The following is a 21267-nucleotide window of genomic DNA, read 5'->3' on the forward strand; positions in this document are numbered from 1 at the left end:
ACATTAATAATGACATGCGTATAATAAACACTCCAAATGTATGCAGTACACCTGATTTGACTCACATTGCTGAAAGTATATATACGCGTCTTCACCAGCCAACAATGATTGATTTTCTTCTTCCGCCTCTTCCGATGATGAACCTCAACCCGATCCAGAATTTCGTATTAGTTTAAAAGTACTTACCCCTTTAAGTATTGACAAGGAGCTACGGGTGATAAAAAATGTCCTATTTCATTTGGTTGATGCCGTTCTTCATAATAATCTAAATACTATTAGTATCCAGCAAGGGGGTGTGTGGTAGCCTCTCAACCAATGAGAAGGCTCGGAATGGGGGCTTTACCAGTGGTAATCCCCCGCTCCAAGCAACCTCACGGCTGGAGGCTGCCATCTTCCCCCGCCGGCGAAGAAGGTAAGTGTGATTCCAACACTTAGTCCACGTAGTCCCTTCTCTCCTTTCCATGGCAGCCATTTTTTTGTTTACTTTTTTTTTAATTGGCATCGTGGACTGACCCCATGGCAGCAACTATATCACATGAATGCGCAATTTGGACTACATTTTCCATAATACACTGGGAACACTGGTCAGTCAAACTAATACAGGACAGTGCCCAGATCGCAGGGAGTATTTTTCAAACAATCGGGGTCTATTTTTGTATAAGGGCACATCACTATGAACGTTTGTAATGGATGGTTACCAAATAACCTTACATAAACATGTCCCCGAAACATATGACTAGGAGAACTTTATGTATCCTTGCTTTCACCAGGCACCCAGTCTCTAGTTAGACGTAATTACTATAGTCAAACACTATGCTGTTCCAAAACATGTCCGCCAGCCTTGCCAACTATGGAAACAGAGGTAGGACCACCTGATCGTCATAGCAATGCCAGAACACAACTTAGGTCAGAGGTCTGACTCCCATTTCCTGAATACGACGTGTGATGCAAGAGAAGTGATGCTTCCAGGTAAGCCTTAGCGGGGACTCCAGGCCCACCCACATAGTGCTACCAATTAGCAAAGGGTCCGCACCGCACACCGAACCACATTTAGGGACCACAGATAAGTGTATCACGTTTAAACGTTCCTGCCACCACGCTTGGGTTTACAACCCAACAAAGCATTCTATTTGTTTTTCGTAGGAACTCATCAATGGGCGGATTATACACCGTCAAAACTGCATCACGACTCTGTGAACTTGGACATAATACCAATGCCATGTAATGTCAACTACGGATATGTATCAGATCGCACCAATACTTTTTGTGTCTCGTGCACTGATACCAGCAGCAGGTTGTAAAACATGCTGTTAAATGAAATCACTAACCAAGCAGATTTATTCAGTTCCAGCGCACATGCCCTTCAACAAAAGAAGGCAACAACCATATCAAGGGTGCTACTAGTACTGCCAACATGAGACAGGCACACCTACCAGCCGTTTCCTTTCAGAATAAGTTACTGATATTATACCTTTTTACGTTTGTTTTCTCAAGTGCTTTTCACATGATTCTGAAGGGATTTAGCCCGATACTACAAAAGTCTTCTAGACACTATGCTTTCTTGAAACAAGCAGATAGGTAAGCAGAAGTTCTTTGATAACTCAGTGTCTCAAGCAATTGAGCACAGATTTATAGCTGACTCACATGTTTTTTATTATTTATTTCTCTTTCTCATAACCTAATATACTTCCCCTAATCCCATCCGCATTTTCGGTCTTCTCTCATTCATTACAAATGTTACATGATGTCTCTGCAGTATTTTTATAATCCTTTGCATTGTTCATGTATCAAATTCACGAATGATCTCATGTGCCATTGCAACCTTGTCATGTCTAATTCACCATAATGTGTGTTCAATTTCCATTAGCCACACTGTTTGAACTCGACTTTTTGTTTCTTATTTTTATTCTTTCATCCCAATGTTTCACCTTATTGTTATTCGATCATATGATGTTAATATGATGGTCTATTACTTGTTTATTTTGTCACAACATTCTATTAGGTATACATAATTTGTTTCCTATGATCGCTCCAGATAGCAATATTTGCCCTGATTTGACAAAGGCACCCAAAATGTCGAAACACGTGTTATCATAAAGGGCCACCAATAAATATTTAGTATTTTACAAGAAACTGTTCTCTGGAATCTAATTATTACTGTGGCGCAGTAACCGATGTTTACATGAACCTCACTCGTTCTCAGCATATAGCTTGGCTGAACTATACGGATGATATGGCCATTATTGACCGTACTCCCATAGATCTCCAATGCAGTTTATTGTCTCTACAAATATTTTCTTCCGATAATAACTTGGTTCATGATTATACCAGCAAATAAGAGAAAGAAAATAAGTACCTTTGGCTGGATGATCAATAATAAGTCAATTGAAGTGGGAACCAAATATGTGTGCTTGGGGGTAACCACGTTTCAGTTTAACATGCTTGCAAAAGTTGTACAGAATAAAATATGAAGGAAATGTAATGGCATTAGAAGATTCATTACCCATAGAGGTGGCTATTTGATGGATGGGTATTATGTCTTTGTAAAACTAGTATCGTCCCTAGTGCCCTCTATGGACTTGAGATCTTTACTAACAAAGAAACAGAGTGGCTCGAGATCTTGGTGGGTAAACTGTGGTTGATTGGCTATAGAACTTTCAAATTCAACCCCTGTTGAAGCCATCTTTTATGAGCTGGTTTTAGTTCCCATCTGTACACGAAAAGGGATTATGAACAGTATTTTCTATCTGAAAATGTTAAACAAAAAAAGGAAGAGCTGCGCGGAGGTGCAGTCTGGCAGTGAACCCTGAACCTTTTTTCTGCTACCAGCTACCTGAAGTCTGTTTTTGCCTTTCATTAAGGCACAGGGTTTAAAAACCCATTTTGGCCGTGGAGCGGCCGCGGAGAGCTGCGAGGAGGTGCAGTCTGGCAGTGAACCCTGAACCTTTTTTCTGCTACCAGCTACCTGAAGTCTGTTTTTGCCTTTCACTAAGGCACAGGGTTTAAAAACCCATTTTGGCCGCGGAGCGGCCGCCGAGAGCTTCGAGGAGGTGCAGTCTGGCAGTGAACCCTGAACCTTTTTTCTGCTACCAGCTACCTGAAGTCTGTTTTTGCCTTTCATTAAGGCACAGGGTTTAAAAACCCATTTTGGCCGCGGAGCAGCCGCGGAGAGCTGCGAGGAGGTGCAGTCTGGCAGTGAACCCTGAACCTTTTTTCTGCTACCAGCTACCTGAAGTCTGTTTTTGCCTTTCATTAAGGCACAGGGTTTAAAAACCCATTTTGGCCGCGGAGCGGCCGCAGAGAGGTGCGAGGAGGTGCAGTCTGGCAGTCCGGCTGCTGGCATGCTGGCTGACTGCCCCCCCCGACCACTCCCTGTTAAGTTCGCAAAAGCACGAGAAAGTAAGAATTGTCTTGAATACTATACGGACATTTGTATACCATTTGCAAATTGCGTGCTTATGGAGGACCCCCCCCGACAGAAGAGCCCGAGCTAGGGGTCACTGAGTACGAAGAAACTGGCCGAGTGCTAAGAAGTGGCCTTCTAACATTGAAAATGTCAATCGAACCACACGCACGTACTAAACAAGAAACCAAAAATAAAATGATGGACACGCAGCAAGTAGGAATGCCTACACGCTCACCCCCGATTCCTCCTCTGAGATCTCCCCACCGATATCAACATGACCTACCTTGGAGGGAGGCCTCGTCGTCGGACGTTGGGCCTTCTGGCGTCGGGGCGGGCCGGGCGGCCGTGGGGTGCCCTCTCTCCGGGGACCGAGCCTTGCTGCCGGCTTCTCGACTGGGCCATGGGGGCTGACGTGGGGTCCCGGCGGCGACTGAGGCGGCCCCGTCACCCCCCGAGCGGGGGGCCGTCGGGGTTGCCGGGGGCCCCTCTGCAGAGGACCTGGGTGCGGAGGAGAGGGGGACGGTGGCGGGCCTCGTCCAGGCGTGCCCGGGACTGGGTTCGGCGTTTCGGGAAGCGGTGGGCGGAGAGCCCGAGATCGAGTGCTGCCGCAACCTGCCCTCTGGTGGCAGAGCTGAGCCGCTGCATGGAGCACTGAATCCAGATGAAGTCAATGGCAACAACCTAACCACTATGAAAGGATTGAAGGAATTTTTGGACAAAATTTTTGCGAAAAAAGACACTGGTGTGGAAAAAAGCGCACCCTGCAAAAAACCAAGGATTGCAAATGAGACTTTAGACATTGACCATAATAGCCGCTTTACCAAGCCTAACAGACAACAGAGACCATAATTGCTCCATCAGGACTCTATCATACTTGGAGGACCCTGATGCAGATGCAATTGATGATTTGAACATCTTGAGAGAACACAACTGGGGTAAGATATACACCTACTCAACGACAGAAGCACAAGACGGGTTTGAGTCCAAAACAGCTTTGGATCATTCATTCAATTGCCGAAAAGACGGTGATGAAAAGGTAAACATTCCAGATTTCAAATCAAACGAAATCCCATTTAATCAAAACATAAAAAGTCAAGGGGAAAAAAAATCTAAGCCAACTGGCTCATCATCACCCAATAACAGATTACCATTAAAGACACAGACGAAAAGAACAGGTAAAATAATAACCCCGACAAATAACCCGATTGGAAGGTTCTTTGAAAAACTGGGAAAGATTCCACCGGTTAACCGGTTTGAACTGTCCGACATGGAAATCTTGGAGGGGATCCCCCCATCTCCCCGAAGAAACGTACTTAAACAATCAGTTTTAGTACAGCGAATGGAAAACGCCAGCTTATTACCCCAAATACGCTGGCACTACAATCCACCCACACCTCAACAAAAAACTGAATCAACCAATATTAACACAGTCTCAAGAATTATGGAGCAAAAGTTGGAAAATAACAATGAAGGGCAAAAAAACGTCCCGGGACAATCAGCTGACCCCACAGATGGGGAAGAAAAGAAACAAGAATCTGTATTACAGTTAGACTTGATTGAAGAAAGAAATCATGAAGTAGCAAATACGTCAGAATTCACCATGAGTCAAAAACCACTGCTTCTGCTACCAGGATTGTTAGACGAAACGGACAAAGCTGAACTATCCAATGAAACTAATATGGTGAAGGAGAAAGAAAGGGAAAACAATTCAACGATGACCCAACCAAACCACCAGAGAAAACAACAAGAAATCAAATTGGCGGAGGCAATACTAAATTACAAAAACATGTTAAAACTCAGAGACACAATTTCAGGTAGGAAACTTGCCCCTCAGCAAAGAAAGGACGATGTCTCAGCAGACGCTTTACGACTGCTACTCTCTACTCCACATAAAGCAAAGATGGAAAATGAAATGCAAAAAAAAAGGAGAAAAACTCACCCGCCAAAAGCATTGACATATTACCCATTATGTCAGCCGTGACCATTGCGCTTGCACCATTTGGGAAATTATATGAAACCATCAATGACACGCTGAGGGACCACACCTCACTATTGCAACTGAAAGCTAATCCATCTTGAAGGCTACATAATGGCCCTAGAAGCATGGAAGGCAAGCACAAATGACCAAGGCTCCATGACTGATAATCCCGAGGTATTTCAGTTCAAAAACAAATCAGTGAACGTCAGTTACCAAACGGACTTGATTGAGAATAAGGAAAAAGAAATCGAAGACGCATAGTCAACGACCTTTGATAAAACTGGCGAGAGGCTGACATATACCTCTATCAAAGAAACACTCGAGGAGTATTCGCGACAACCACGCATCACTAAAAGCGTCATGAGCTCACACGTAAATCGTTGCAACATGGAAAAGACTCTCAAAGATCAAACTGATGAAGTTCAGTTCAAACTGCAGAACAAAGAGAGTGTCCAACAACAGCCGAGAGAAAAGACTATAAAAAGTCAATCATTAGTGAAAGAAAAACAAAACACAAAACCACTCCACATACAGAAGAAAATGTCAACTGAAAGCAACACAAACAAACTCATGACTAAATGGATAAGGGTGATCGATCAAAAATCAAAGTCCCCGAAAAACGACTCTCAACAGAACACCAAATTTGGAGATTCGGGTCAAGTCATTGAAGCTAACTTACTTGACCTAACCAATTTAAGTGTCTACTCCATTGAAACTTCGGAGTCAGAAATACCTCGACCGTCCATAAAAAAAAGAAAGGTGTCTTTCTTGGATGACAAATTTCCGAAGCAAGATCCAAAGGACACGAAACATCAGACTCAAATACCAACATTAACAAACAAGAAAGATAAAGCAGAAGATTCAAGCGACAGAAGACGTCAGATCACTCCAGAGAGGAAACCGCTGTTCTGCTTGGCTATTACAAAGATCAATAAAACCGAACTGAACCTTGGAGGAAACAATGACCGTTTTAAGAGTAACAAGGAAAAATCTGATGTTGCAAGGCCCGAAGAGACACCAAACAGCGATTCTTATTGTAGACACAAGTATTCGACTTGTCAAAGTGAAGAACAAAAAAACTCTTATATTCGAACATACAGAAAAACTAGCCACAGGACTGAAGAAACCAGACGAAGAGACAAACCCTTGGACAGGACAATCAGATCAAATCGAAGACTCTTTGTCTCGCCTTCACAGCAAAATCCTACGCGAACATCTGCCATCTTCACCCACAAGAGTCACTCGTCACACACGCTGAAACTAGAACGACGTGAAAGAACGGGAGAAAAGATTGTCCTAAACAGAAGAGCAACTATGAACCTCCTGGAAAAAATACATAAAGGAGATCAAATCAGAAGTGTGGACATAAACATAGTGGAATTCGCACATAAAGCTAGGACTGACAGCATCTTTTTGCATATCACGTCTCAAACAGTGAAAAAACTCTTGCTCTTGGTGGCAGGAGAACTGTCAAAAAGAGGGTACCTCCTAAGAGAAACTACATCAGAAGAAAGATGTCACAGGAGAGCCCACTCACACGTAACAAAACCAGAACGCAATTATGAGACCAACGAAAAAGAAAGATGGAAACCGGCACAGAGAACTCCAAATGTGAAAGGCACTCTTAGAACGAAGAGAAAATCCACCCACACACCCCACAAGAAAGAGCGAAAAATCGTAGATGAAAGAAGCCTAGTTCGAGAAATCATAAGTTCAAACTTGTCGTACATCAGAAGAGATAAAGAAAGAGCAAAGATCAGCGAAAGTTCTACCACTAAAGGGCGGTGGAGAGCAAACGAGGAGGCCTCAGGAAGCACATCAAATAGAAAACCAAGGGGTCCATTCCCCCGACTGGTTGCAAGGGAAAAAGAAATACACAGTGAACGAGCAGAGCCTCTGACCCAGAATCACGCAGATAAGGTTGAAAAAGATCCCAAAAAATGGGCATGGATTCCATCGGTACTGACACGCTATGCCAAGAAATAGCAATCAAATCGTCCCCCGGCGAGTACTAGAAGGGCCTCATTAAACCAAACGCATGGTGCACAGAAGCAGGAGCAAAATATCATTATTGGCTCATGGAACACCAGAGGCCATACCCATCTCACCCAACCCGGGGAGATAAATCTTGGCCGATTTGACCTAATAAGCTTGCAAGAGACCTGGCTGCTCTACCCGCCTAGCTTGGATGGCTACAAAGTCTTACTCTCTCCTGCTCTAAAAGGGGATAGAGGCCTACCTATATCAGGCCTTCTAACAGCTGTCAGGTCAGGGGGGACCTTGCAAATAGCCCACAACCTGAGATCATCCTTGGCAATCCAGGCAATACTGTTGAAATGGGCAAAAGACGAAACATCCCAGGTAAAGCCCAGTCACGACCTTATCCTCTTACTGAACATCTATTGGAACCCAATGGAATCCAAAACATATGATTTTCTGAACACAGTGGAAAAAATATTAACAGACGTCACCGAAAGTTACGATGTGGATCACATCTTGATATGTGGCGACCTGAACGCTACTTGTCCTGTTTCTAAAGCTACAAAGACACTGCGAAACACCGCCAACTCACAATCAATAGCACGAGGACTTGCATGGTCTGAGTTGATGAAATCCCGGGACCTGTATAACTTGAACTCCCTAGAAACTGCTAGTCCCAAGATTCCAACATGGGAAAGTGAAGGAAAGGAAAGTACTATCGATTACATCTTTGCCTCTAAAGAGCTATATTCAACAATCAAGAGCTTTACGGTAGTGAAAACCACCTGCAGTGATCACAACCTATTAACTGCGACATGGTCAATAAGAACACACGCACCGGTGGTAATATCATACAAGCTCGAAACAAATTCACAAGGGAATCGGCTGAAAATGACATCAGATGCCTTAATTGACATTACAGCAACTTACAATAGTCAATCCAGTGTGAAAGTTCTCACTAAAAAACTGTACTACTGTCCACTTCTTATTCCCTACTTGTGCCCAATGCATAAGAGAAGACCGGAAAAAATCTATTTGCACAAATATAATGAAGAACTGAGGACAAAGAAATCCTATTTACGAAAAGTAACACGGCAGGCCAAATTAAACCCAACACAAACAAATCTTAAGTTGGCAATTACACAAAAAAAAGGTTACAAAGCATGGCTCCAATCAGTTCTATGGGAACTGTATCAAGATGACGCAGAGTCCATGTTAAGAGCAGTGTGTAAAAAGAACTCGCAAGACTTTTGGAAGCTAATAAAAACAAATTGGCAGTTGCAGATAAGACCATTACCAACAGTGTCTCAGAAGAGAAATGGGTAGAATACTTTTCCGAACTATTCAAAGAACCAACGCCAATAGAAACCAAACTGGCAAAACGAGATACATCGCAATGGATAACATGCTCTGAGCAGGTTATTCTGGAAAAGATTAGGAAGTTAAACAACTCTCGTGCACCTGGCCCAGACGGAATTTCTAACACTCACCTCAAACAGGATGCAAAAGCCTGGGCACCGTTAATAACGGAAATTTTCTGAAGATGTAGGATTACAAGATCCATTCCCGACACGTAGAAAACAGCAAATATCGTTCCTATTAACAAGAAGGGTTTGAGGAACGACCCAAAAAATTATAGGCCGATTGCACTCCTGGACGTGTTCGGGAAACTCTTCGGCTCCTTGGTGTTGGACGAATTCCAGACATGGCAGAAGGAGGCAAAAACAGCGGGCCCATTACAATCAGGGTTCGAAAAGAACTTAGGTACTTCTGTCAATATTATGCTGATTAGCATCTTGAAATCCAAAGTCTTTGAGGATCAACCTACAATTTTCGTCGCTACGATTGATCTGGTCCAAGCTTTCAACCGCGTAAACAGGGGCAAATTATGGAAGAAACTGGAAAAACAAAACTGCCCGTTATCTATCCTTGAACCCATGAAGGCCTTGCACAGCGACACTTCAATCAGAGTCCGGCTCAATGCAGCCGGCTCGCTGTCAACAACCATACAGACGGCCAGGGGAGTCAAGCAAGGCTGTCCCCTGGCGCCGGAGCTGTACAAGGCATACATGGCATGCCCTCAATGGTTTGCAAACTCAGAAAAACTGGATACAGTAAAGAGCTTCACATATCTGGGGGTGAAATTATCTTGCAGCAGAATTGAAATAACGATGCAAGAACACCTGCTCTCTAAGGCAAAAACACTAGCAGCTCAAGCACTATCCCTGGAACGAAAATTCAGTAAATTTTCAACTCTACCGATAATAAAAGTCTTTAAAGCAAAAGCCACCCCAGCTTTGACATATGGAGCAGAGGCAATGCCATATCTCCCGAAGACGATGTGGGCAAAACTGGAAGGCACATTTTGGCGGAGGGTGCTCCGTTTGCCAAACTCCATCCCTGTAGCAAACATCCGACGCAAACTAAGTTTGCAATCATTGAACTCAGTGGTGGGGAGGAACAGTCTACTGTTTCTAGGGAAAATCGTAAGGCTCCCCAGACCAAAAATTTTGGACATCATTTTCAAAGAAATGAAGAGCGGCAAAAACCCTATGCTAACAACTTGGTATAACAGCCTTTTGGAACAAGCAGCGCAAATTGGTTGCTCTGAATGGGAAATCAATCGTATTCCAGGGAAAATAAAGAAGAAATTAAAGTTACAAGGCTGGATCGACACGTTAGAAAAAGCGGAAGAACACACAATTCCGACCCATCATACAACCAACACTCAAAAGCTAGACGAAGTAAGAAATTGTCTAAAAAAGTTCCCAGACAAAAGACTGCGGACAATCTTCCAGAGAGCACGCCTGAACATCCTGAAGACAAATGAGATTCTCTTTCTCAGGAAACAATCGGAGAATAACAACTGCCGCTATTGTAAAAGGTTGGTCACTGAAACACTACGACATCTACTTCTTCACTGTCCAGGAATGAACAAACTCAGACAAACTTACCTCCACCCACACGGAATAAAGTATCAGACTGCCAGCGAAGAGGACTGGTGGAATAAGCTAATGAGCAGTGACTCAACCACCTTGACGATAGCGACTGCCAAATTTATGGACAGCTTGAAGTTGGAAGAAAAGACATCTGAGAACAAATAGGAAATTGTTCTCCTTTTTAGAAGAAAACGAATATCATGGAAGGTAGCAGGAAGCATAAATAAACCAAACAATTAAAGGAAACATGTGGGAATTGACAGAAGGAAAAAACCTTGTAAAAATTGTAATACAATTAAACACAAGTAAAAAAAAAAAAAAAAAAAAAAGGAATGGTGCTTCTATGTTTTTCTATTTTGTAAATTATATTGAGTTAGACTGACCTACTGGTGTGTTAAAAAGCTGGATTAATGAGATACAATCAAGTTGTATGAATATTGATGTTATTGTTCCTTCAGTTATTAATCTTAGTATTGTTGAGAAAGAACTAAAAGGGAAAGCACTGGTTTGGAGCAGATCTAGCAATGTATCTATGCTAGCTAACAAATCGCTGTATTCTACTTATGTAAGACATTGTTTTCCCAATCATGCCCTTTCCAGTTATATTAACAAACTCTCTAATTCAAATGTTCACCATTTTATAACGGCACTTCGGCTTGAACAGTTGCCTACATTTTTCTAGAATTTGGGCTTGGACAGGGGTTCCTCTGCAACATCGTATGTGTCGACTCTGTAACAAGATAATAGAAACGGCCTGCCGTTTGTTGACTATCTGCCCCACTCGTACTGATATTTATTTAAGAGTATATTCAAAACTATTTCATGATATAAATACTATCCAAACTGATCAACCTTGATCTATAGTGTTTTCTGGAGAAAATCCACTGCTGGACTTTGCAATGTATTATGTAGGGAGGACATTTTCAAATGCAATCACTTGTGATTTGCTATTTTATTTTTATTTTTGATTATATTGCGATAAGTTTTTAATACGTGTATGTACTAGCTGCAAAGGTTTTTTACTGTTATTTGGTAATGTACTCATGTGTTGTATATTTTGTATAAAGTACAGTGTTAAAAGGTTATATATTTAACCAGTATACTTGATTTAAACAAAAAAGATTAATAATTGTATAGAATATGGCAATAACAATGAGAAATAGCAGCAAGCAAAACATATTGCAAAATGCAAAGTGAAAGAACTAAATAGAAGTTTTACCTACATATACAGAGCAACTAAACAAGTGTAAAGTAGAACATGGACATGACAGGTGTTCCGGGACTTTCACTGTTTATAGCATGCCCAGGAAACCCAAAGGTGAAGTCGCCTCAATGGACAAAAGGGTTTCAATACTACATTAGGGCATCATGCAGTAACTCATACACAATGGAAAGAAAGGTAGCACTGCTCATGCATGTGTTAGGTTATGAGGGGCAGAGGATAAATGACACTCTTCTAGATATAACAGAAGTGGGAGACGGAGATGACATGAGAGAGTTGGATATTGCCTTAAAGAAGTTGGCTATTCATTTTGAACCTAAAACAAGTACTATTCTTGAAAGATACAATTTTGGGGTGAGGGTTCAAGAACCTGGTGAAAGCATAGAGGAATTTGTAACAGCGTTGAGACATCTAGCTTTGTCATGTAAATTCATGGACTCATTTGATGAATGAATAAGGGATCAATTTATGATCAACTGCCGAAATAACAAAATCTGTGAAGAACTATGGTTACGAGATGAACCTTCATTGGATAAGGTACTCAACATAGCAAAAAGAGCAAAACACTCCTTGGCACGTGTTGCAAAGTTGTCAGAAAAGGATGGTAATGAAGGAAAAAATGAAGTACTCAATGCAGTAAAAAAAGAAGAAAAGGGTGAAGGAAAAATTGTATAAAAAGAAAGAGAAGCCTGAATTCAAAAAGGAGGCATCGAAAGGGGAAAGAAGGGAAGAAAAGGAGCATCTATGTTTCAGATGTGCGAGTAATTCAAATTTTGCGGCAGCATTAGCATGTCCTGGGAGGAGATCAATATGTGCAAAGTGAAAAATACGTGGGCATTTTGCAAACTGTTGTAAAAATTACTAATCTTTCCAAAGAAGTGTTTTGGTAGTAATTGATGAGGAGAGCATTGGGTATTCAGAGGAAGCGGAAAATCCAAATGTGGAAAAGATTATGGTTAATATGGTAAATGATGATGATGAAATGGAGTGTGACATCCATATGCTATTGGGAAACAATCAGTGTGATGTTAGGATGGTGGCAGATTCGAGATCTAAAATTTCATTGATGTCCAAGAAGGTGCTTGAAGAGGAAATTAATGGAGATTTTAGAAATTTGCTCGAGCCAGACATTAATCCTGGAGGGTATAATGAAGATCAGATTGAACTTTTAGGATACTTCCTCGCAGATTTTGAATCTAAGGGAAGGTATGCCAAAGGAAAGGTTTACATCACTAAAAAGGGGAAACCTTTGTTTGGTTGGAGGATCAGAAAAGACTAATGGTACATTTGTATCCCAATCAAAATGTACAGGTGATGCAGATAAACACTTCTCAGTGTGTGGAAGATAAGTATGAAAAAGTGTTTAGAAAAGAGTTTGGTAAAGTGAGAGGTATTCAACATCAGATTGTCGTGAAGAAGGGATGTGTTCCCGTGACAGCAAAGTTGAGATCTGTTCCTTTCGCTTTGAAGGAAGAAGTAAAGAAGGAACTGGAGAAATTGACAAAAATGGGTGTGATTGAAAGAGCTGGTGGTGTGGGATAGATTTCTCCACTAGTGATTGTAAAAAAGCCATCTGGAGATTTGAGATTGTGTGTGGATTTAAGGGAGGTAAATAAAGCGATTATGGTTGATAGACATCCATTGCCCGATATGAGCAAAATGTAATCGATGGTTGGGCAGGGAAAACTCTTTTCCAAACTTGATATGGCGTCTGCATACCATCAGGTTGAACTTGAAGAGAAGTCCAGAAATATAACAGCTTTCATCACTCATGAATGTGTATTTCAGTACAAGCGTATGCCATTTGGGCTGGTATCTGCACCCTCTGTTTTTTAGAAAATTATGTATAGGTTTTTTGGCAAAATAAGTGGTGTATTTTGCTTTCAAGATGACATTCTAGTATCTGGAGAGAATGTGGAGAAATATGATCAGAGATTAAGTGAAGTGTTGAACATTTTGAGTGAGAGTGGCATAACTCTAAGGAAAGAAAAGTGTGTATTTCGTGGTGGCAAGTTCGAGTACCTGGGACATGTAATATCTGCCCAGGGTATAAAGTTGAAGGACTCAATGCGCACTGCTACCAAAGAGGTTGCAGATCCCAAGAACAGAGGGAAATTATGATTTTTCCTTGGAATGTTAGAGTTTTATCAACATTGTATAAACAATTATGCAGAAAAGGTCACTGAGATGAGAACGTTAATAGGGAAAAGTAAAGAGTTTTTGCGGAATGATGCATGCCGGATGGAAATTAAAAAGATTAAGAAGGAAATAAATCTGGCTGAACCTATGATGAAATTTGACACAAGAAGAAATTGTGTGCTCACCGTTAAAGCAAGCGATGTGGGTTTAGGGGCGTTTTTGTCCTAAATTAAAGCTGAGGGAGGTGAAGAATTTATAGCGCATGCTTCTAGTGCATTGAGAGGTGCAGAATTGAGGCACTCAGTCCAGGAAAAGGAGGCCATAGGCTGTTTATGGGAGATTGAGAAGATCAAAAGTTTTGTATGGGGCACACATTTTGGGATTAGAACCAACCACAGGCCATTAAAGTCGATTTTTGAAAACAAAGGATTAGATAATGTATCCCAGAGAGGTGCGGGGTTGGTTACCAGATTACAGTGTCATAGCTTTGAGGTGGCGGTCCTATCAGGAAAGGAAAATGTATTTGCGGATTGTTTGTCCAGATTAGCGATGAAGGAGAATAAAGAGACTCAAGATGAGGAAATAGAAATGGTTTTTGCCAATACTGATAATGTGGTATGTAAGGAGGAATGGGTGACAGCAGTAGATAATGATGAATTGTTGTCAAAAGTGAAAATGTATATCCAAAGTTATTGGCCCAGAAAAAATGAGTTGGGTGTGAAGGAAAGGCCATTTTGGGAAGTTAGAGAGGAATTGACTATTGAAGATGGCATTGTGTTTCGGTGGGGCAAAGCTGTGATGCCCGAGGTGATCTGCAACAGAATGACTGATATAGCCCATAAAGGTCACATAGGGATCAGCAAAACAAAAGCAGCTTTGAGGGCAGATTATTGGTGACCCGGATTTGACAAGGAGGTGGAAAAGAGATTGAAAGATTGCATGGAATGTGCTGAGAGCGGTAAAGGTTTGGTAGCAAAGAAACATCCCATAATGTTTAAGGATATCCCGGGAAGAGTGTTGGAGGAGGTGGTGTTTGATGTTTTGGGTCCCATGGAAATGGGCTATGGAAAATGAAGGTTCATATTGGTAATGGTTGATGCATTCTCTCGCTGGTGCAAGTATAAGATAGTTAGAGACATAGATGGAGGTAGTATTGTTAAGTTTTTACGTGAGGTATTTGGGAGAGAAGGATATCCCAAGTATATTCTGACGGATAATGCTCTTCAGTTTACGGAAGGATGCTTTAAGGAATATGTGAGGACTTGTGGCATAATACAAAAGAAGACTGCATTGTACCATTCCAAAGGGAATGTGTTGGTAGAAGGAATGAACAGATGTGTTATGGAGGATGTTCGATTGACGAAAGCGTGTGGTGTGAGTAGGAGTTTGGCAGTAGATGAAAGAATGGGTGCGTTGAGAATGGCACTGCATTCTGTTACATTAGTTTCACCATTTGAATTGATGAGAGGGCACAAAGGATATTCTTTGGTCTGTCCCCCTTGGATGGAAAGGGGAGTGGAATCAGATTGTGAGATTGAAAAGTTGAGAAAAGATCTCAGAAATAAGAAAAGAGCAGTTTGTTATGAGGGAGAACCGAAGAAGAGGAAATAAGGAACTCAGAGTGAAATGCAGAGATTATGTGAGGATCAGGAAGGCGGTGATTAAGAAGAAGGAAGATCCATTGTATTTGGATCCTGTACGTGTGGGTGCAGTGTTGAGGGGTGCTGTGAGGGTGAGTGGAGGACAAATTTGGAATAAAAGTAGAATCGCTGTGGTGAGAAGATTGTGTGGGTAATAAGAGATGGAGATATGTTATGAAGTTATGGCCATGCTTGCTATTCATAGTGAGCAAGGTGTTCTTTGTGTACGATGTAGTATAATTCTATGTGGAATGTCACAGTGTAATATAGTTCTGAGCAGGTTGTCATAGCCTGCCTCTGGCCAGAGAATGTTTACTCTTAATGTTGCTTCTATTACTGTTTGCACTAGCCAGCCGGGTGTACGGTTGAGCTGGGGGTCAGTACTTCATGACCTGTAACAAAGGTTATTTTATCTCACTGGAAACTGTGTGGGACTATTCTTCAAAAATCCTTGCAATCCCACAACCCTCCAGATGGGACACCACCCCCCACCACCCTCACCTGTGACATCCCCCTCAGGCAGCCCACTCCAGAAGGTACAACCCCCACAGGCAGCCCCCTCCAGATGGGACAGCACCCCCCAACCCACCTCACCTGTGACACCCTCCACAGGCAGACCCCTCCAGATGGGACACCATCCCAAACCCCCCTCACCTGTGACACCCCCCACTGGCAGCCCCCTCAAGGACAGACACCCACCACATGCAGACCACGCCAGAAGGCACACCCATTACAGGCAGCCCACTCCAGAAGGGACACCCCCCACAGGCAGCCCCCTGCAGAAGGGACACCACTTCCCAGCCCCCTCACCTGTGACACCCCCACAGGCATCCCCCTTCAGGCGGGTGACCACCCCACAGTCCCCATCACCTGTGACACCCCCAAAGGCAGCCTCCTCCAGAAGGGACACCCCCCACAGTCAGCCCCACCCAGAAGGGACACCCCCCCACAGGTAGCCCCCTCCAGATTGGACACCCCACACAGGCAGCCCCCTTCAGTCAGGACACTGCCCCCCTGCCCCCCTCACCTGTGATCCCCCACAGGCCGCCCCCTCCAGATGACACACCACCCCTCAGCCCCGTCACCTGTGACACTCCCCAAAGACAGCCCCCTCCAGATGGGACATCCCCCCACAGACATCCTCCTCCAGAAGGGACACCCCCACAGGCAGCCCCCTCCAGAAGGGACACCCCCCCACAGGTAGCCCCCTCCAGATTGGACACCCCACACAGGCAGCCCCCTTCAGTCAGGACACTGCCCCCTGCCCCCCCCCCTGTGATCCCCCACAGGCCGCCCCCTCCAGATGAGACACCACCCCTCTGCCCCCTCACCTGTGACGTCCCCCACAGGCAGCGCCCTCCAGATGGGATGCAACCCCCAGCCCCCTAAACTAGGACACCCCCCACAGGCAGCCCCCTCCAGACGGGACACCGCCCACAGGCAGCCCCATCCAGATGGGACACACCCTACAGGCAACCCCCTCCAGAAGTGACACCCTCCATAGGCAGCCCTCTCCAGATGGAACACCACCCCAAACCCCCTCACCTGTGACACCTACACAGGCAGCTCCCTCCAGAAGCACACCCCCTAAAGGGCAGCCTCCTCCAGATGGGAAACCCCCCACAGGCAGCCCACTCCAGAAGGGACACCCCCACAGGCAGCCCCCTCCAGAAGTGACACCACCAACAGGCAGCCCCTCCAGAAGGCACAATCCCCACGGGCAGTAGTACCCTGACAGTCTGACACATCAACACTGCAATGCATGTCTGTTGTTAACCTGAATGTCTGTGGTGTGACAGCACCATGAATTGCAACATGAACATGTATCCAGCAAATCAAATTAACTGCAATCACTGGAGGTCCATCCATGAGTGGATCATCTGCTCACACACCCTTCCAGGCCTTAATCATCCCCCAACATACACATGTGACAAGAGAGTGCAAAAACATGTGCATGGTGCCCATGCAACATTGCCATGGCATCAAAGCACAGTAATGGAATGTGTGCCCATGACAGAAGCAAACACACCAAAACGTGTTGCAAGATCCACAAACAATGGCCAGACGTGTGAGAGCCTGAGCATGAGTGAGCTGGGTGGCAAAATACCTATCAGGGAACTATCACATGACAGGTCCATGCATGGGTGGTGGTAGGGTGGGCAGAGCATGACTCACAGAGACTCGTGAATTGTGCAGCAACTCTGGAAGATCAAATATGTGCCACTACTGCATTCCAGTGGCAGAGGTTGACCAACACATGAGAGAAGGCACTGTGTGACTGCACTTGCTGGTGAAGGTGCACGCCTGACATGTGTTTTACACAGCAATAACACAGTAATGTGCTATGAACGTGACCATGGAATACTCCCACAGTGTGCCCACCTCCCTCCACCCCAACCACAGTGATGCCAAACACAGAGTGATGCAGCACAGGTCAATGCAAATCCAAATATACAGTGCACACCCGTTTGTCTGATTGACACACCACCACATGTCAGGCACATGTGCATCCTGCCATCTGCAAACATCCCAGCAACAAGACACATGACTTGCAATGAAGAGATGCACTGGCTCAAAATAGAACTAGCAAACAGGCCGACAAACAAATGAACTGCGCGAAGAATGGAATTTTACAAACACAATGATATGTATTGAATACATATGTACAGAATTTATTTTCAAATGAAGGATTAAGGTAAAATATGTAAAAAAATAAAATCCTTAAGCCTAAATAACTAAGGTAAAATATGTAAAAAAAATAAAATCCTTAGGCCTAAATAACTATATACAGTAAAAACATGGAAGGTCTGTCAGAAAAGTCTGGGGAAAATAATAAGGAAAGAAAGGAAACCTACACCTAAATAACTATTTACACATTTTAGAGTCCAGTGCCACGTCCTTACTACCCAGGCGTGCCTCCGTTCTTGCCTGGAGGGCTTGCAGGGTCTCCAGCATCTGTTTCTCTATCACCTCGGCTTCCCTGGAAGTGGCCTCAGGATGACAGCACACCTCCTCGGCTGATGCAGAGGAATCTCAGCCCTTGCCACCACACTCCTTGCTTCCCGAGCCTGCTGTCTCTTTGCTCCAATTTGCTGCCCATATCGCCGGAACACGGAAGACATAATTTCCCTGGGATCCACGTGTTTCTCCTGCCTCACATTGGGCGACTGCCCCCTTTCGATGTAGTGCCAGAGAATGGTAACCTCCTCCTTAATGCCTGCTGCTGCCACAGTGCCCAGTGTATGCTTTGTGTATATGCCCTCCAGGATGATGACGATACCCAGGGGCGTACGGCCCATGCCCTGCGTATGGGTGCCTGCTGTCCCTCCATTACCAGTGACCCTGTCAGTGCCTGGGTAGGCACGGTGACCACCTCAGCTGATTGACCTTCAACTCCCAACTCAGACATGGATGTTGGCTTCACCAGAGTGGGCAATTTGGGTGGGACTGGTGCACAGAGGGCCCTGGTGGTATCTGGGCCGGAAGGCACCCTGGTGGATGACTGCCACACAGAGGTGGAAGACGAGAAGGGGGTCACACTAGTGAACATCCCATGCAGCACAAACCAGAAGAGGCATGTTGCAAACCAGCTGACGAGGCAGCATACCTCACCATGATGATGTACAAACAGTCTATGTGTAGCCTGCACATCATCACGGATGACGGCTGTACGCCTTGCCACACCGACCTGCAGGGGTATCACAAAGTCCCGGATGGAAACACCAGATGGTATGGGGTGTTGGTCTAGGTGGACACAGACAACACCGTGGGGTGGGTCTGGTTGGAGACATCCCGACAGGCGCATACATCTGCATCCGCTGGCCCAGGGACAAGAATGCGCATAGGCACCTCCATTGTGGCCTGTACAGCCTCATGCCTCAGGGACAGGACTGCAGTAGGCACGCCCACCACAACGCCCCCACCTGATCGCATGGGCTGTGCTTCAACGGCCACCTCCTCCCACTCTCCCCCACAAACCTGGATAACTCTGGGGCATCTTCTGCAATGGATGGCCCCTGTGTGGCATCAGTTGTCCCCCCCACTGCTGAGGAGTCCGCTCCCACATTCGCCCTCTTGGACTTACCCTCAGCAGCAATGCCTGATGGTACCAGCGCGGGCACAGTCATAGCGCTCCCTGAAGAAGTGCTCTCATGGGAGCGTGGCTGGGCCTTGAGCCTCTGCCTGGTGAAGGCATCCCCACAGATATGCTCCACTGCACTGGTTCCACCCTCTTCATCAGATGCAGCTGTGGAAAAGGAGACACAGAACAGAAACATCAGTGTACTGTTCCAATTTGTGCGTGGCAATACCAACATTCACAGGAACATGACTCGTTAAGGGAACAACCATCATCCTCCACCCCAACACACATGGACAAGCAATCCACATCCATGCAGATATATGTGTTCCCATCACTCCCTACATTCACATCAGACTACATGACACTCTCAAAACCAAGCAATTGCCTATGCTACACACACATGCATCATGTGCACATAACCATGTCATGCACAAACATCAACAGAGAAGCCACTAGTAGTGTGATGAGCAATCACTTTCCCATTAACCTTAATCCCTCTACATGATTATGTCAGACATCCAAAAGCATGTGTTGCATCCAGGTGTGAGTGATGGCCAGTCACACATTCCCATCTTTGGCACATACACATGAACATCATGCATGCATATGTCACAGGCAACTCTACCTCAACTGTCACACTTGTCACACAGTCACGTCTGAGACACAAGTAACAAAACATGTTTACGGTCTGAAAGGCATCAGTACAACACACAATGAAAGAGATATCTAATTCTAAATACATATGGTCCAATGCACACATGAAGAGCAATGTCTGGGGCATGCATGCAGACATCTGTCTCAGAGGCATACTTGCTGTAAGCCTAAGGGGCTCACTGCCAACATGCAGCAACATGCACATGCACTGCAGAGCATAGCAACACATGGATACTCACCAGCTGAATCCAGACGTTGACGCAACTCACAGACCTGGGTGTGCAGTGCCGGATAAAACATCTACAGGACCTGCATGTTGGTAATGGACCGTCGGCACCTGCGTGCACGAGGCACCTCCGCGGCAGCACTGGCCTCGAAGAAGCGCAGGGCCTTGCTGTGGGTCCTGGATTTCAGGTCCTCCCAGCGCTCGTGCACTTTTTTGAAGGTCTGGGTCGCCACCCCCTCTGCCTTGATGGCATCTGTGATCCCGCACCAGATCCACTGACATCCTTCCTTTCCACGTTGCATCAGTGGGATAAAGGGGGCATCAAAATTCCCCAGGGTCTTCTCCACCAGGATGTCAACTTCCCTGCCAGTGAAGCTGAAAGTCCTCTGCCTCGCTGCCATGTGGTTGCCACTTTCGTCTGAAGATGACAGTGCAGACATGGCAACCCCCGAGGCAGGTGTGGGTGGGCAAGGTGGTCCTGGAGACGGGTTGTGGGGCGGTGGTGGTGGTATGGTCATTGTGGGAGTCCGGTGGAGCAGCTGAGGTGGTCCCAGGGCCAGGGACAGGAAACCTGGCAATGACTGACATCAGGCACTCAAAACACAGGGCAGGTGGGCAGCAGGCACACACACGGCAGGCAGCAGCAGATGGCTAGTTAGGAGGCGGCTCAGGGCAGTAGGAGACAGGTTAAATGGCTCTGAGGCAAGAGCGTGGGTCTTCCGTGTATTAAAGCGTGGGCAGCCGGAAACAGTGTGGCGGGACTTTGCACGTTAGAAAATAGCTTGGACACATGAAATCCGAGGGAAGGCCCTCAGCATGTAACTTATGTGACACCTGCTGCGTGCTGGCGTTGAGCACACCAGATTCGGGAAACATAAGTACGCATAGAAGCAACTCCGATCGTAAGTGCGAAGCGGAGTAGACAGACGAGTGGAATACTGTGATTTTTGGGGTGCCACGCAATTAGTTCACTTCAGAGACCGTGCAAACTTCCTATTTTGG

This window comes from Ambystoma mexicanum, chromosome 4p (genome assembly GCF_040938575.1).
Source record: "Ambystoma mexicanum isolate Mex_15411 chromosome 4p, UKY_AmexF1_1, whole genome shotgun sequence".
NCBI classification, from domain to species: Eukaryota; Metazoa; Chordata; class Amphibia; order Caudata; family Ambystomatidae; genus Ambystoma; species Ambystoma mexicanum.